Source organism: Gopherus flavomarginatus, chromosome 14, assembly GCF_025201925.1.
Source record: "Gopherus flavomarginatus isolate rGopFla2 chromosome 14, rGopFla2.mat.asm, whole genome shotgun sequence".
Taxonomy (NCBI): Eukaryota; Metazoa; Chordata; order Testudines; family Testudinidae; genus Gopherus; species Gopherus flavomarginatus.
The window spans coordinates 40,055,082-40,073,585 of record NC_066630.1 but is presented as its reverse complement, the minus strand read 5'-3'; the positions used below and the strand labels follow the sequence as shown (position 1 = coordinate 40,073,585).

Below are 18,504 nucleotides of genomic sequence, written 5' to 3'. Positions count from 1 at the left end.
TACACTTAGCAGGGAAGAATCCCATGCACTGCTAGAGTTTTGCAGAAAAGGACCTGGGGATTACAGTGGATGAGAAGCTGGATATGAGTCAGCAGTGTGCCCTTGTTGCCAAGAAGGCCAACGGCACATTGGGCTGCATTAGTAGGAGCATTGCTGGCAGATCGAAGGAAGTGATTATTCCCCTCTATTTGGCACTGGTAAGGCCACATCTGGAGTACTGTGTCCAGTTTTGGGCCTCTCACTAGAGAAAGCATGGGGACAAATTGGAGAGAGTCCAGCAGAGGGCAATGAAAATAATTAGGGGGCTGGGGCACATGACTTATGAGAAGAAATTGAGGGAACTGGGCTTATTTAATCTGCAGAAGAGAAGAGTGAGGGGGGATTTGATAGCTGTTTTCAACTACCTGAAAGGAGGTTCCAAAGAGGATGGATCTAGACTGTTCTCAGTGGTGGCAGATGACAGAACAAGGAGCAATGGTCTCAAGTTGCAGTGGGGGAGGTTTAGGTTGGATATTAGGAAACACTATTTCACTAGGAGGGTGGTGAAGCACTGGAATGGGTTACCTACGGAGGTGGTGGAATCTCCTTCCTTAAAGGTTTTTAAGGCCCAGTTTGACAAAGCCCTGGCTGGGATGATTTGGTTGGGGTTGGTCCTGTTTTGACCAGAGGGTTGGACTAGATACCTCCTGAGATCTCTTCCAACTCTAATCGTCTATGATTCTATGAACACTCAGAAGGTGAAGAAACTTGCCCATACCAATATTTAGACAGTAACATTTCCATCAATTCTTCATAGTGATAATCTACTTTCAAGTAGTCAGTCAACTAATTTTAGCTTCAGGAGACAGCAGCATTCCCTAAGGATCAAAATTGGGCAATCTGTTCACATGAGGGGATCACTTTTCCCATCTGCACACGCTTCACTATTTAAACCAGAAGTATCAAAATTTTGCTCAGTTGAGGACCACGATGGGAGTAGGCCAAAATCATGAGAAATGCACCTGGACTCAAGTATTTCCAGGCATTTACCCAATATCTCTGAATTATATCTAAGATAACCACTCTTTCTAGAGGTCTGATGACACACAGACTTTATTCAAGAAAGGTCACATATCTGTAATGTTCTGAGTGTAGTGCTGTATACTTCCACCTTCCTAGATCACATGGCATTGCTGGAGATTTACAGTTCTGTAAATTACGATCTTAGCCACAAGGCACTATTATTATATACCATGTCTGCCTCAAAACAAATACCACACCCATCACACCTAACTGGTACTTTTTTTTTTTTCCAATTTAGGTTAAACTAGTAAGGCCAGCTTCTCCTGTTATGTATCCATAGATAGCAATACCTTGAAAAACTCCATTTACAGGTCAGTAATCATCCTCTTTCTAAAGCCAAGTGTGGTCTATGGCTCAGAGTGACTAAGTAGCTCCAAAACATTCAAAGGCAGAAATGCCAGAGGAGTTTGTTTTCCTTTAACATGAAGGTAGGCAATTTATGCTAAATATGAGATTTATTTTTATGAAAAAGTAACTCGAATATCTAATCCTAATAAAAACTACACTCAAAACAATTATCGACAGAAAAATAGGGACAAAAGTCATCATGTTGATCAGAAGCAGATTAAGATTAATTGGAGCTCTGGGCACAAAGAACATTTTGGTCCTCCCAATATCATTTTGACTCCCCTGGGGGCCACCAGAAACAGAGGGCCAGGCCCTCCCCCCTTTTAACATGAGCATAGCCTCAGGCAGGCGCAGAGCAGCAATGGTATGGGTGTTGCCTCCTCAAACTGCAAACCTCAGGCCAGAGGCGACAGGAGGAGCGGTGCTGCATGTGGCTGCTGCCACAGACACAAAGCCCAGGTGGCAGCTGAGGCAGTCTGTCAGCAGGAGGGACCCAGCAGGGGCAGCCTGACAGCAAGGGCACTGAGCAAGCCCAGGTGGAGTGTGGTGGCCACTGAGGCCAGGCCATTAGCAGTGGGAGCTGCACTGGAGGCTGCCTCCCTGCCCGGCGCCTCCCTGCCACCTCCCAGTGGGGGCAGGGCCTCCTCTCCCTGCAGAACATGTCTGCAGGGAGGGGACAGGAGACCAGACCAGAGCCCCAGCCTCTGGGTCCAACCTGCAGCAGCATGCTCCAGGGGGCAGGGACACAGGCTGGGGCTGCTCTCAGGCAACCTAGCCACCGCCCAAGGCAAGTGGAGGGACTGGGGCCACTACCTAGCTCCGGCTTGTGGCCTGGCCATGGAACGGTGCCTCAGGAGGAAGAGAAGCAACAGAGAGCAGTGCCACAGTTTTAGTTCCGGCACTGGTGGGGCCCCCCCACTTCTACCCAGGTTCCAGTGCTCCTGCAGGGGCCCCCGGGCATGGGGCCCATGGGCTCGTGTGTTAATCTGCCATAGCATTTGCTAAATACAGAAAAACGTACTACTGCCTTGATTTTCTGTGCCCCTCTCGCCTCTACAAGACTCACATCTACCCTTTAAGTTTTTTAGAGCATTTCTTTAGCCAAAGTGAGAGATCCAAAATGATACTCTGAGATGTCTTACCCTTGCCCTATGATTGGCTTTTACCTTACAGTTTTTGCCCAAATTGAAAAAGAATGTCTAAGGCCTGGGCTGCTTATAAACTTACACCATTTAACCAACCACCAAAGCACTTTTATTACCCAAAGAGCATACACACAGGCTTGCATTGAAATAACCACATTGGTTTTCATTCACCCTTTTTGTTTTCCAAGTGTGTTACTCTGAGCTCTTGAGAGGGCAGAGGAATTTTCTAGACACCCAGAGGTATGGAACTCGGGGACGATTTTACCTATTTGTCCCATGGGTTTCCTATCTTTGAGCCTCTTGTCATGACACATATAGGAAAGTCAGGGGCAGGGTGATTCTAATGCTATCTTAAGCACAAGACCATCCTTAGGTATATGCAGCTGCATAAGACACCATGAAATTTGGGGCCCCAAATTTCATGGTGCCCTAGGCAGCTGCGTGCTGCGTACGTGACAGCACCAGCCCTGGCGACCAGCCCCATCCCTCAGCCAATCCCCCCACGGGCCACGCCCACTGCAAGGGGCGGGGCAGGGCCATCCCTAGGGAGGCATGGGGCCCCGGACAACTCTCTCTGCCCCACCTCTTACCCTTCCCCTCGCTCCACCCCCGGCCTGCCCCCATTCCACCTCTTCCCCCAGTGACCCTGCACTCAACGGCAGCAGTGGAAAGCAGAGCAACCTCACCCCAGCACGCTCTGCTCCGCCAGCTCCCAGCTGCAGCACTCTGCTTCCCACTCCTGGTGAGTGTGGGGAAAGGATTGCCCCCTGCACTCGCTGGCGGCGGGAAGCTGAGCAACGCAGCCCCAACCCACTCCACTTCCCTTGCCCCAACCCCAGCCCCAGCCATGTCGCTAGGTTCGGGGAAAGGACTGCTCCTGGCTCTCACTGGCGGCGAGAAGTGGAGTGCCGCGGCTGGGAGCTGGCAGAGTGGAGTGGGCTGGGGCTGGGCTGCTCCGCTTCTCACCACTGCTGGTGAGTGGGGGGATCCCTTCCCCCAAGTCCCCTCTCCCTAGCGACATGGCTGGGGAGGGCGAGGGAAGGCTGCTCCCAGCCCCCCCACTAACCCCCCAGGCCACTCTGGGCCTATTGGGCCCCCAAAAGTGGCCCCCTACAGCTCCTGCCTCCCAGACCCTGGGAGGGGGAGGCCTGTCTGAGGACAAATGCTATCATAGTCACAATTCAAGTCAGAGCTCTCAAAGGCAAACGGCCTGAACTCATGCTCTTCAGTTTTGATGGTCTCTGTACAGGGAGATCCAGTGAACTCAGTTCAGAAGCAGGTCTCACTGAGATTAGTAGGAAGACCTGACAGCAGGCCTCCTTGTCCTTCCTACCTTGGGAGCTGAAAGACTGGCAAACTGCACAACAGTACTGAGGATATCTGATTCTCCCAGTCAATACAGGCACTTCAAGTGTCCAGCCAAAGCTGGGACAGCTCCCTTGCACGAGAGGTAGTGCTTAAATTTGACCAAGCCAGATGACACCATACCAAACGAGTGAATTCTAGCAACTAAAAGTTGCAATGGGCAACCGAACTACTAAAATTACTAATTCGACTATAAAAACTAACTGTAAAACTACTGGCTAACACTGTCAGTGGAGCTGGTGGTCTCTCCGTTTGTTGAGCTCCATCTCTAAGCCATGAGAGCGGCAATGGTGGCAGGTGTGCAGAGCACAAGGACCAAAGAGTATATCCACACTCAACAAATACTGCTTGTCAAAAAGACTCCCATGATCTCTAGCACCGGAAGCCATGGTACAGCTGGGCTCCCGGGCAGCACCTGGGCTCCCACGTGGCAGCCCAGCTCCCAACAAGGGCGCAGGGCACCCAGGCGGTAGTCATGGCTCTGCCATGAAAGTGACAAGAATGACAGCCAACAGCTGATTTAAGTAACCCGCAGTGTCTACAGGGACATGCATCGCCCTAACTATTCCAACATAAGATCTATGTCTCTTGTGGAGGTGGAGTTATGTTGGCGTAGTAGGGCACTTAAATTGGGGGGAACAAGGCTTTAGTGCGTACACTGACATAATTATGTCGACCTCACACTGTAATGTAGACCAGGGCTAAGTGCAAACAAGTAAGGAGTTATAAAATTTGAAATAAAGCTATTTTGTTCTTTCTTACTTGCAAGATGTGTATTTTTGGAAGTTTAAATCTAAAGTAAAAGGACCTGTTGGAGGAACAAAACTGTTATTCCCCCCCATTTGCCATCATGGGACTTCAACACAGAGACACATCCAAAGCTGCACAGTGCTGCAGGAAACTTTCCCTTTCAAACTCACATTTTTACCGATATTTGGAGAGAGAGATAAGGTTACTCAACTACTCTCTGAAAAACATGCAGAGCCCCCGGTTTTGATGAAGCTGTCTGACGGAAAGAACACATATCACAGGTAGCAGTTTATTAATCATTCTTGTAACACTGGCTATTTTGAGAATTACAAAGTGAGAGATTTTGGCCCCTAATAATTGCCTTTGGTTATGTTTTCTGTGAAAGACAGACGTTCCTCAGACATTTGTATTCATAATCTGTGAAATTCAAAGCAATCCTAGAATATATTCTATACAATAACTCTAGCGTTTCTGCTACCTCTTTCAAAACTACTTTGGTTAATTTGAAAAGTGAGCCATTCAACTCAAGGGGCCCATTGTTGGCAAAAAAACTCTTCAATTTTTTATTAGACAACTTATTAAGAGCTGGAGGAGGGAGTTCATTACACTTAAGAGGACATCTTAATGCCACGGAAGTTTTGATCACAAGACATAATCCTATGAATTAAAAGCATCTACAAATTTTACAGTAACGAAATGTGCAGAGAACAATGTATTTCATTAAACTACTGCATGTATATACTTTAAGCTTGAACAAAGGCAGAGATAAACAGCTTGAGCGGCATATGCTTGTGCGAACTGCTGTTGGGGGGACAGACAGACTATACAGCGCCACTATGCCAATTTCATTTGTTCCAACTCCAAACTACACCTTCAGGTTTGGCTGCATGACTAATTACAGAGATACACACAGTACCCTTCATTCTGGATATACTGCTCTACAGTCTACCCTAATATCACACACATGCACAAAATATCCCAAACAAATATCCAGTGCCAGTCAAAGAAAAGGTCATGGAGCACGTTCTCAGGTTGTTCTCCCCAAGCCAGAATACTTTATTCCATAACATTTGCCTGGTGCCAATTTAGTCCTTGTTGTGTAATTGTGGATACTTCCCTGATTAAATATAGTTAATTGTTGCTGAACTAAAATGGAGGAAATATTGAATTAAACCTGAGGGGTAAAACTAAAATATTGTTCTCTGACAATTCAGCTTGTGTTTAAAACCTTTATGACAAGAAGACTAGACAGTTTTTGGTAGGATGATTTCAATAGCAAGAAATAAATTTTACTACATCTTCTACAAAGTTCCACTCACAAATATTTTGTTTTTAAATAACTACACCTTTCTGGCCAACGCTTGTCAGCATCAATATGCAAGTAAAGCACAGTTAAAACATTAATTTTCACAACTGACGAATTCATAATCTGAGTACTACAGTCATGTATAAAAACAAACAGAGGTGCAGTTATCCTGGATATCCATGTTCTTTTGCAAAAAGAACAGGAGTACTTGTGGCACCTTGGAGACTAAAATTTATTTCAGCATAAGCTTTCGTGGGCTACAGCTCACTTCTTCGGATGTGGGGAGCCCAGAGCCCTTAAAATCCCCCCCACAGCTCGATGCCCGGGCTGGGGCCGGGATTTAAAGGGCTCAGATCTGCTACAGCTGCGGGGAACCCAGAGCCCTTTAATCACCACACACACCACCACCCTCCCACAGCTCCAGCAGCCAGGCTGGGGCTGGGATTTAAAGGGCCCAGAACTCCCGCAGCTGCGGGGAGCCCACAGCCCTTTAAATCCCTCCCACAGCTTGGCACCCAGGCTGGAGCTGGGATTTAAAGGGCCCGGAGCTCCGCGGCAGCCGGAGCCCCAAGCCCTTTAATTTGCCCCTGAGCCCCGGGGGCTCCCAGCCACCTCTGCAGCTTGGAGCCCTGGGTTGATTTAAAGGCCCTGGGGCTCCCAGCCACAGTTGGTGTCCCAAGGCCTTTAAATCTTGAGAGCCCGGCCTCTTCTGGTTGAGGCCATGCCCCCTCCCCCCTCAGGACTCCGGCAGTACCGGTAAGTCCTGTAAGGTACTTTCACCCCTGGTCACTCTGCACTAGAATGGATGGCCCCATACTAAAATGGAAGTAAACTAGAACTTTATCAACTAAAAGCAGCTCCTTAGAGGAAAGAGTGATAAGAAGAACAGTGAGATAAAGTACAGTGCAATGAGAACAAGCAGTCAGACCTTTTTAACTAATGGGAGTGGTATTAAAATATTTGATTATTTATTATTTGTAATGCAGTAGCACCTAGAGGCCTAAGCTCCATTGTGTGGGGTACTGTAAAAACAATCTGCTTTGTAACTCTCCAGTGCTGTGGTTTTACAATCACATTTTTCTTTTAAATCTCTCTCTTTTCCCTGTTGCGTAAAACAACACAAAGGAGCGAATGTGACTAAGGCCCTGAATCCTGCCAAGGCTTATGCACATGCTTAACTTCAAGCAAGTTTAGCACATGCTAAGTCTTTACAAGACTGCAACCTAACTGATAATGCAGAGGAAATCAAAACTTAATTTACACAAAAGGTTGTACAATGTAAAAAATAAAAACAAATTTTCCCTTCTAAACTTTCATAGTGTAAGTTTTATTTCTAATTATACTAGATTTTCTTTTAAGGAGGAGGAATGATTTTTTAATTGGACAGAGTTCCTTTAAATGTTAAGTCATGCTTGATGAGATTTCATTCTGCTGCTACTCTATGCTAAATTATGAATGGTCATTCAACACTGAACTGAGGACAAAAAAATATATCTTTTGGCTTTCTTTAGAACTACTGTATTCTTAGGATGTGAGAAGGGCCTATGATACTTAGCTTTATTTGCCTTTAAATTGTTAAAAGTGTATAAAAAGAAAATTAAAATAGCTTACTCTGCCTTAAACAATTAATCCATTAGAACAATCAGCAGCTCCCTAAATCTGCCTTACCCTCTCTCTTCTCAAAAGCATGGGAAAACACACTGACCTTGCGAGCATGCCCCAAAAGGTCAGACTTGGGCTTTGCTGGAGCAGGGGAGTAAAGCAAGCTTTAGAGCCCCCCTCTGAAATGTCCTCCAAGCAACATACTCCGTTAAAGACAGAGGATTTTCAGCTTGTATGCCTCAGCTGCTCTCAACTGTAGTTGTATCACACACAGGGAAGAGAGGTCTCACTGAGAGCTCAAACTATTTAAACAAATTTAAATCAAACCAAAGCCTTGAATTACACCCAAAACCAAAACTAGGAGCCAGTGCAAAGGTAGGGTATAGCTGTGATGCAATCCCTGTGGGAGATATCACTAAGTAAGAAGGCTGCCTCATTAGTTGACAAATTCCAAATCTTAAAATGCAGCCCTACACTCAGAACATTCCAGCAATCCAATCTTAAAGTGATGAAGACCCCAGACATCTGAACAAAATAATCACAGACTTCTAGCCAGGTGCAGAAAGAACAAAGCCTGGAGCACAACTGCTACCTAGAAAATTTGGCAACCAAGAAGATTGCTAGGTTGCAAACTCATGTGACAAATAGCAAACTTATTTCTTTCCCCAACCAAAGAGGTTGAAATTACCTCAATTAATTCTTCCCATGCCTTCTTCCATTCCACAACCATTGCCTCCATTTTGTCTAGACTGAGTATCAATCTGCTCATTCTCAACCAAGTCTCGGTTAGGAAGTGGTTGAGTCACTCAATTTATTGGGTCAGCCTACCAAGAAATGCAGTAGATTCTCCATCACTTCAAATCTTTACATCAAGACTGGATGTCTTTCTAAAAGAGATACGCTCTATCTCCACTACAAGTTACCACATCCCATGCAGGGATCACCAGTTGAAGTTCTATGGTCTATACAACACAGATTAGACAAGACTGATCACAATGGCCAAGGCTTGTCCTTAAAAATGATGAATCTCTGAAACGCACTCAGATAATATTACACAAAGCTGATGACATTCTGGATCTAAGGCTGAGCTGAACGTTCAAAGTCACAGGTAGGCCATTACGTCCATTAAGCATATGATTCAATATTAAATAAACAAGTTTATATCCCAACCATTATAGAGTTTCAGAAGTGAATTTGATATAGTCAACTCTGAATAGTAACATTTTAAAAATGAGTTTCAAGTATTTGCAGGTCCTATCCCTGCTCCTGAGTGCCCCTGCCAGTTTTGTGGGTTACAGTTAGATTCTCTCATTTTAAAAATTTCTCTCTCTCCTGAAAGATCCAAGAAAGCTACAGGGAAACTAACTATACACAAGGTGCTGTCACACAAACAAAAGTTGATGAGAGAGATTCTTCCTCAAATTCTACTGTTATTGGTCATATCAAAGATTAGTGTAACAAGTTAACATTTTGCATATTAAAGTGCTATTTCTAAACTGAAGGTGTACCTGTAAATGCTTGCTTTCCCCCTCCCCACCAGTTCTGTAATAGCTATGTCATTATAGCGTAATACAGAGAACTTTTACAATCCCCCTGTGAGGCAAGTATTACTCCATTTTACGAGTTGGAAAAACTAAGACAGGGAGAAGTGAAATGACTTGTCAAAGATCAAGTGGTGTGAGCCAGTACACAGATCCCTGTGCTGTGCTCAGACCACACCTCTTCATGGCGTGTGCTGGGGCTTCAGAGCATCACTCTGGGAGACTTCAGTACAAGAGAAAAAAAAACAAAAAACAAATAAATAAAAAGCTTAGGCATACTGAACACCCATTTTTCCTTCTACAATTTGAGGCATCTGGCATGGTACCTTATTTAGTGAATTTCTGCCAGCTTGCTGCCCTGAACAAAAGGTTGCCTTTAGGTTTTCTCTATGATATTGCTATTTCAGACTTTTTGCACAGGTACAACTCAAAGCCTTTTAAAAAAAAGTTACATTTGCAGGCCCTCAAAAAGAGGCAAGGTATTTGAGGTAGTGGTTTTTTGGTTCGGTTTTGTAATTAATTTAGTGCAGGGGGAATGTGCCAGATCGATATGATGGAGATTAAAATCTTGTGTCTATGCACAAAACCTACATCTCATGGATTAAAATTAACAGAAGGGCATACCATTCTCTCTCTCTCTCTCACCCACACACACCTCCCAAATTAATAACCTCTCTCAGGGCTTGTCTACATCAGAAAGTTGCAGCGCTGGTGAGGGAGTTACAGCGCTGCAACTTAGGAGGTGTACACATCTGCAGGGCACCACCAGCGCTGCAACTCCCTGTTTGCAGCGCTGGCCGTACTCCCGTTTTGTCTCGGGTGTAGAGGATCCAGCGCTGGTGATCCAGCGCTGGTAATCAAGTATAGTCACTTACCAGCGCTTTTCTTGACCTCCGTGGAATAAGCAGGTATCCCAGCATACCTGAGGAAGCCTCTGGTAATCAAGCTGGTCTCCTTCCCCGGCTTGCTCTCGCGTTCCCCGAACCCCGAGCAAGCAGGTCTCCTTCCCTGAGGTTTGCTGGGTGGTTCCGGGAAGGCGAGAGCAAACCGCGGCGAAGCTGGTCTCCTTCCCCGGTTTGCTCTCGCCTTCCCGGAACCACCCTGCAAACCGCAGGGAAGGAGACCTGCTTGCTCGGGGGTTCGGCGAACGCGAGAGCAAACCGGGGAAGGAGACCAGCTTCGCCGCGGTTTGCTCTCGCGTTCCGCGAACCACCCTGCAAACCGCAGGGAAGGAGACCTGCTTGCTCGGGGGTTCGGCGAACGCGAGAGCAAACCGGGGAAGGAGACCAGCTTCGCCGCGGTTTGCTCTCGCGTTCCGCGAACCACCCTGCAAACCGCAGGGAAGGAGACCTGCTTGTTCGGGGAACGCGAGAGCAAACCGCGGCGAAGCTGGTCTCCTTCCCCGGTTTGCTCTCGCGTTCGCCGAACCCCCGAGCAAGGAGGTCTCCTTCCCTGCAGTTTGCAGGGTGGTTCGCGGAACGCGAGAGCAAACCGCGGCGAAGCTGGTCTCCTTCCCCGGTTTGCTCTCGCCTTCCCCAAAACCCCTTGAAGCCGCCCAACAGCGCTGCAGTGTGGCCACATCTAACACCACTTGCAGCGCTGGTTGCTGTAAGTGTGGCCACTCTGCAGCGCTGGCTCTATACAGCTGTATTAGTACAGCTGTAACAACCAGCGCTGCAAAATTTTAGATGTAGACATGGCCTCAGTCTCAGTCTGGTGCTGATTCAGTACTTCACCTCTCTACTAAGTAGAAACAAAGGGCCCAATTAGTGCCAATTGTCTAGGTGATTTATGTGCTTATTTTTATCCAATGTTTATTTCACACAGGCCAAACAGCTAGACAGGAATAATTTTTAGCCACCTCCAAACTGGACATAGGCTGTTTTTTCTTTTTTTTTTTTTGAAGTTTAATGTATCATAAACTATACTATATGAAGGATTGATAGTTATAACAACTCTGTATTGCTGTCTGAACAGTATATACTGTGTGCCTCAAGCACACTGCTTTACACTGCTGACTATACTGGTTCCAAGGGAGCCATTGCATATTTGCTCTATAATCTGCACTTTAAAAGAATGTTTGCTGATATTTAAGTAGGCAAATAAAACTTCAGTTATACAAGTCCTAACACAGGTACCCATACAACCTTACACTTTGCTTAGCCACTCCAGTATTCCCATTTCTGTGAATTACAAGCAGAATATGAGAGGAATGCAGGCAGACATGGAGAGAAGTTTGGGGGGGGGAACACATTTGACTCTCCCAAGAGAAAAAATATGATCAAAATTGAAAGTGGCAGTTCGTTCTCTGAAAGTTGAATATGGGGTTCAAATCCATCAAGTAATCAGGGGAGGCTGCTCATAAGGAAAAATAATCCACCTTATCAGTTTAAAAAAAAGACTCAAAATGGAGTATAAATTTGTGTACACCTATATCCTGAAATGACTACTTCTCAAATACTAGTGTCAGTCTTTTCAGAACATGGAAAAGGTAGATTGGCTGCATATGGGTGAAGTCTGCATTTCTACTGTTCTTGCTGAACCTGTCCTACAGATAAGAGTCTTCAGTCTCCAAGGTTGTCAGAATGGCACCTTTCATCAGCATGGAACTCACATTTAATAAAATCATTAACATATAGCTTAACCTTTATCATGTTAACTATAGGACACAGAATGTGTTTTAATACAGCAAATACAAAGTTATACATTTAGGAACAAGGAATACAAGCCATACCAACAGAATGGGGGACTGTATCCTGGAAAGCAGACTCTGAAAAGGTACTAGAGGTCACAGCTGGCAAGCAACTGAACATGAGCTCCCAGTGCTACGTTGTGGCAAAAAGGGCTAATGTGATCCTTGGATGTATAAAAACAGGAGCAGCGAGTAGGAGCATGAAGTGGATTTTACCTCTGCATGTGGTATTGACGAGTCAGATACTGGAATACAGTGTCTAGCTCTGGTGTCCACATTTTTAAAAGAATGTTGAAAAACTGGAGAGGGTGCAGAAAAGACAAAAATGATTTGAGGATTGGAGAAAATGGCTTACTTACAGTGAGAGATTTAAAGAGCTTAATCAGTTTATGAAAAAAGAATGAGAGGTGACTTGATTACAGTAAGTATTTTCATTGGGAGAAAATCTCTCATACAAAAGGAGTCTTTAATCTAGCAGAGTAATGCATAAAAAGAACCAGTGGCCAGGAACTGAAGCCTGACAAATTCAAATTAGAAATAAGGCATACATTTTTAATGATAAAAACAAAATACCAAGGGAAGTGGTGGATTTTCCACATCTTGATGTCGTTACACCAAAAATGTCTGCATCTCCTTCTGGAAGACAGGCGTTAGCCAAACACAAGCGATATACAGGAGGTTAGGCTAGAAGACCTAATGGTCCCTTCTGGCATTAAAATTTTTGAATGAAAATCTTGGGGGGCGGGGGACTACTTGGATCTTGTGTATTTCTGTATTTCGTGGCTTGCCTCAGACGTCATAAACCTTATGAGACAGTCTAGGAGGACTATGCAGAGAAAGATTAATGGCAAGAGTCAAATATGAACTAAAGCTCACTCTAATATCATATTCAATAGGTTCTTATAGCACAGTCATCTGAGTGCCTTCATTGAGCAGTAAGCAAGATTGCTACACAGCTGTTGTGTTTGTTGTCTCACCCTCTCCCAGGGGAGAAGCATGTACAGTAAATTATCTTGGTTTGGTATACTTTCAGGTTGTTGGTTTTAATATACATGTTGCTATATATTTATGCCAGGGAAGGCAGGACCAAAGAAATGTGCGTGGCACACTTGAAGCAGAAGGTGGAGAGAGGCTCATCATGATCCACATTTCTCCGGTCCTGCCTCCTCACTTTACAAGCAACATTAAACATGTATTAATCAGATGCATTGTGGTTGTTTATCACGTAAATAGATTACTTTTGTATAAAATATGGTCTATGATGACACTGAATTTTAACTATCATGAAAACAAAATACTCTTTGGTTCACTCTGCCACTATTATCCAGGAAAACCCATTTGTGCCTGAAGATAAAGTTTGTGTCATATCTTTGCACTTCTGCAGATCAAAAGATGTCCTTAAATAAATTCACCGTATCTATCAGTCTGGGAGCATGTGTAATTCCGTGGGCAAGTTAATGAAAGAAAGGAAAGGGAGGTGTCACTGGAGTTGTAAAAATCGTAATTTCAATGGTATCATCCTCTGTGGCATGGCAAGTGGAGGGACTTGCTGCCTCCTCAGCTGCAGATCCTTCAGTTGGTGGATATTTTGATAATACATCTCTGGAAATAGGTCAGGTTAGGTATCATTCGAAAGCCTTTTCTCCCACAAACACAAGGTATAAAACATGACAAGTCTAGAACAATTATGTAAATATATGTTCAAGAAAATGTTTAAAAATCAACTTCTTAAAATTATACATTAACACAGTTTTAATAGGTAGTCCTCACAAAGTTAATACAGTATTGTCAGTCACAGGCCACCATTTATCAATTAATGCTCTGAACATCATACCTGATCAATTTTTTAATGTTAGAAGTGACTATAAATGGAAGGCGTGCTTCAAGTTGATTTGCCAGGATCAGCAAAAAGAGAAGACAGCCTGCATGGGTTGGTGGGATTTTTAAAAAAGTGGTGAAAATTATATGCTTTAGATGGCATTATGGGATGGGGACAACTGCATGCTGGAAAGCCAACCCCTTGCTCACAGTCATCCCCGCACAACTCATTTCTGCCCCAATATCTATTCCAAACTTCCCAACACAGAGTGTGCTGGATGGTGGTGTGTTGCACACTAGGATATCCCCCATGGTGCACTATACTGTGAATCGACACAAACACTCCTGGTGAGTATAGGCAGCTTTGATGCAAGCAGCCAAGTAAGCACACTCACAAGCAATGTATACTAACAGAGGGCTGGCTTTATGCCAACATAACTTGCATCAACCAAAGTTTGTAGTATAGACGGTCTGCAGACAGACAGGAATAATTCCCAACTGAAGTGCTTTGACAGAACTGTTTTAAGCACAAACTATTCACTGCAAACACATTAGCCATACTGAGTTGTATTCTGAACCATGAAGCTTTGTCCTGAGTCCCTACTAGTGCTGCTCTGAACTACTTCGGTTACAGTTCCCTCCGGGTATCTATCCCACAGTTTACTGCACAGCTCCCAGAAGCAGCAGACTCAGATTCTGAAAGACTCTGGTACACTATGAGACAATAGTGGGAGGAGTATCTGAACAATTTCAGTTCCCATTGCCACTGGCAATAGATGCATGCAGGCTGAACTGGTTCGGACTAAATCAGGTTTGCTTTCAGCAACTCTAAATACTGGGTTGAAAAGTTTGGGGCCCTGGAGATATTCCAGCTGGAAGTAGAAATGGATGGAGTCTGATATTTTCTTTGATGCAATCTTGTTTATTTGCAAAGAATGTACAAAGTCCTGTGTCTCTGAATGCAGAAGGAACCAAGAACAAAAGGATTATTTTCTGAGCTTACACAGCCAGCAAGGCTCTTTATTCAGCCAATACCAGACACCAAAGCTCTCTTTCAAGCTTTTTCCAGGGTCAAACTTTGCTTACATGCTCCTGATTGGCTTTCTTGCCTGGCCTCTCCCTCTCTCTTTGTTCTTGTAGGGTCTCGATTTGTGTGCCTGATCTCTCTTCCCACGCAAACACACCACTACCCAACACAATAGTCAGCCAAAAGTCCTGGGTGGTTTCAGACACACCTTTTGCTTTAGGTGTAGCTTATGCTTAGTTATGTTAACAGAATTCACACCTATCAACGTCAATGTGGTCAGGATTTCACCCAGCTCATAACAGTACTGATCCAAATGATATTGAGTATGCGTGTAAACAGTTTGAGCACTTTTACACGCAGATGCAAGGGATGTTACAAGTTTGCTAGGGGGCACCACATAGCTCTTCCGAGAGTAAATTTTGTCTTGTGTAGAAAAGATATTTAATCTCAAAATACTTTACAAATAATCTACAAAGTGCCCCGAGTTGGTATAAACCCCATTTTACCAATGGGGAAACTGAGACTTGCCTAAAGTCACAAAGGAAGTCTGTGGTGCAGCCACTAATAGAACCTAGATCTCCAAACACCCAGTCAGTCCTGTGCTTTAGCTGAGGGCTTGTCTACACTACCCAGCTTTAAGTAACAAGGCTGTGTCGACACAGCTTTGTCAGCAGGAGCCGCGTTCACACTGCTGCTTGCATTGGCAAAACTTTTGTCTTTCGCCGGAGGGGGAGGGGGGGCGAGCTTTCTTAAATTTTGTCGGTTGCAGTGTAGACAAGCCCTAAAAGGAACATTTTGAATGATGGTGAATCAGTGGCTACCAATTAATCCAAGAGCAGATATGTAACACTACTGACCTTGTCCCTCATCTGCTTCTATGCTTCTTACTTATGGGCTGTTCTCCTAGCATAACAAATTCTTACACATTTCAGTACAGAGCTCATCTGCTCTGCTCTCATGGGCAGAAGGGAAAAGAAGAGAGGCAACACAAAGGATATGCAAGTACAAAGGCTTCAAGACTAGATTATTCACCACTAAAAGTCCATATTTGTCAATCACTACCACACAGCAATGGCAGAGACCTATTCTACAGGGACAAACTAGAGCACAACACATGTAACTGGGAGCAACTGTTGACAAACGCACACTTTTCCCAGCCATCACTAGATGATTTGCTAGTGTGTTTCTGTGGCCCCAAATGCCATCAGATATGGCAGACAAAGCTGCTTAAAGGTCATTGTGACATTACTGCTCAAAGCTCAATCTAGTTCCCTGCAGGAATTAAATGTCAAGACACACAAACCCCACTCCCCAGAGCTGGAGCCACCAAGAGGCTGCAAGGGACCCTGGACAAGGAGTGATGTGACCCAAGCCAGAAGAGTGGGGCTGAGCAGAGCATGAAATCAGTGCAACCCGTCCCACAGCCATAGGGATGTGGGAGGAACCCCCACCCTACACTCCCCACCCCTCGCTCAGCACCCCTCGCCCACAGCACCCCCAGCTCCACACTCCCCACCCGCCTCCCCAGTTCCAGGAACTCACCCCCACAGCTCCAAGCACCCCTCCCCCTGAGCACCCCCACTCCCCCCACAGCTCCAAGCACCCCTCCCCCTGAGCACCCCCACTCCCCCAACCCCACCCCCACAGCTCCAAGCACCCCTCCCCCTGAGCACCCCCACTCCCCCCACCCCTCCCCGCAGCACCCCCAGAGCTCCAGACACCCCTCCCCCGCAGCACCCCGAGCTCCAGACACCCCTTCCCTGCAGCACCCCCATCCCAGCTCCAAGCACCCCCTAGACCCCCAGATCCACCCGCTCCCCCCCGCAGAACCCCCAGCCCCACACTCCCCAGTTCCAGGCACCCACCCCCACAGCACCCCCAGCCCCACGCCCCCCTCCCCTGGCTCCTCCCATAACGCCCCCAGCCCCACGCCCCGCCGGGCGCGTCTCTCACCTGCGGGCCGGAGGCGGCACCTGGCGCGGGGCTGGGGCCGGGAAGTGCAGCGGCCCCGTCTCGCTCCGGGCGCATCCTCCTGGCGGGCACGCGGGGCGGGGCGCGCTCCCGCGAGGCAGAGAAGCAGGGGAGCGCGCGCTCCCGCGGCGCTGCGGTGAGTCCTGGGCGCGGCCCCTTTGGCAGCACACGGTGCAGCGCGCGCCGCCCAGGCTACGCGGGAGACACTCCGCCCACCCCGGCAGTTCGTGCGCATGCGCGGAAGGGAGGGGCTCTTCCAAGCCTTAAAGGAGCCGCTTCGAATTTTACAGCCCCTGTGCTAGGCAGCAGGGGGCGCCCGCGGGCGGGTTACAGTAGGACCCACAGTTGAAGAGTGGGGGACCAGGGCCAGACCCACAGGCTGGCACCAGCGCAGCCCCTTGCCCTGCCCTGCACAGAGCACAGTGACCCCGCAGCCAGGACGTGCAGCCTCCCAGGCCCCTGCTGGGCTCCACCCACCAGTGCCCGGCCCCGACCCCAGAGACCGCGCCACCCGCCCCTGCCCAGCACCGACCCCATGGACCGCACTACCCGCCCCTGCCTGGCACCACCCCCACCCGGCACTGACCCCCTCATTCCCACCCCTGCCCTGCCCTGCCCTGCCCTTCCCTTCCCGGTACTGACCCCAGGGACTGCCCCCACCCGGCACTGACCCCCTCATTCCCACCCCTGCCCTGCCCTTCCCTTCCTGGCACCGATCCCAGGGACCGCGCCACCCGCCCCTGCCCAGCACCGACCCCAGGGACCGCGCCACCCGCATCCGCCCAGCACCGCCCCCACCCGGCACTGACCCCCTCATTCCCACCCCTGCCCTTCCCTTCCCGTCCCCACCTGGCACTGACATGAGGGACCGCTCCCTCAGCCCATCCCTCAGCCTGATGCTAACAACAGGGACAACCCCCATACAAACACCCACCTCGCTGCCTCACCCCCCATCACACCTCAGTGCCCTCCCGCAGCACCCCCACACCGCCACCACACTCTGCCACAGCGCCAACATACCCCACACACCCTGCCTCACCCCCACCGCACCTCAGTGTCCTCCCACAACACCCCCACACCGCCACCACACTCTGCCACAGCACCAACATACCCCACAAACCCTGCCTCACCCCCACCACACCTCAGTGCCCTCTCGCAGCACCCCCACACCGCCACCACACTCTGCCACAGCGCCAACATACCCCACAGACCCTGCCTCACCCCCACCGCACCTCAGTGCCCTCCCACAACACCCCCACACCACCACCACACTCTGCCACAGCACCAACATACCCCACAAACCCTGCCTCACCCCCCACCGCACCTCAGTGCCCTCTCGCAGCACCCCCACACCACCACCACACTCTGCCACAGCGCCAACATACCCCACACACCCTGCCTCACCCCCACCACACCTCAGTGCCCTCCTGCAGCACCCCCACACCACCACCACACTCTGCCACAGCACCAACATACCCCACACACCCTGCCTCACCCCCACCACACCTCAGTGCTCTCCCGCAGCACCCCCACACCGCCACCACACTCTGCCACAGTGCCAACATACCCCACACACCCTGCTTCACCCCCCATCGCACCTCAGTGCCCTCCCGCAACACCCCCACACCGCCACCACACTCTGCCACAGCACCAACATACCCCACAAACCCTGTCTCACGCCCCACCGCACCTCAATGCCCTCCTGCAGCACTCCCACACCGCCACCACACTCTGCCACAGCGCCAAAATACCCCACACACCCTGCTTCACCCCCATCGCACCTCAGTGCCCTCCCACAACACCCCCACACCACCACCACACTCTGCCACAGCGCCAACATACCCCACACACCCTGCCTCACCCCCACACCTCAGTGC

General features: G+C 48.1%; 2 protein-coding genes across 5 annotated transcripts in view; one reads left to right on the top strand and one right to left on the bottom strand.

Moving 5' to 3' along the window:
* GFOD2 (glucose-fructose oxidoreductase domain containing 2) overlaps positions 1-16,691 on the bottom strand; it is a 53,614-nt gene extending 36,923 nt beyond the window's left edge. For 2 of the 4 annotated variants that reach the window (XM_050922426.1, XM_050922429.1), the window contains exon 1: positions 16,610-16,682. The gene's annotated coding sequence lies outside the window, so the exon portion shown is untranslated. Of the gene's footprint in view, positions 1-16,609 lie in introns of all 4 variants that reach the window. The other 2 variants (XM_050922427.1, XM_050922428.1) reach the window with 2 other exon arrangements.
* The window catches only part of TSNAXIP1 (translin associated factor X interacting protein 1), a 234,700-nt gene continuing 230,529 nt past the window's right edge, over positions 14,334-18,504 (top strand). The window contains exon 1 of the mRNA XM_050922394.1: positions 14,334-14,338. The gene's annotated coding sequence lies outside the window, so the exon portion shown is untranslated. The remainder of the gene's footprint in view (positions 14,339-18,504) is intronic.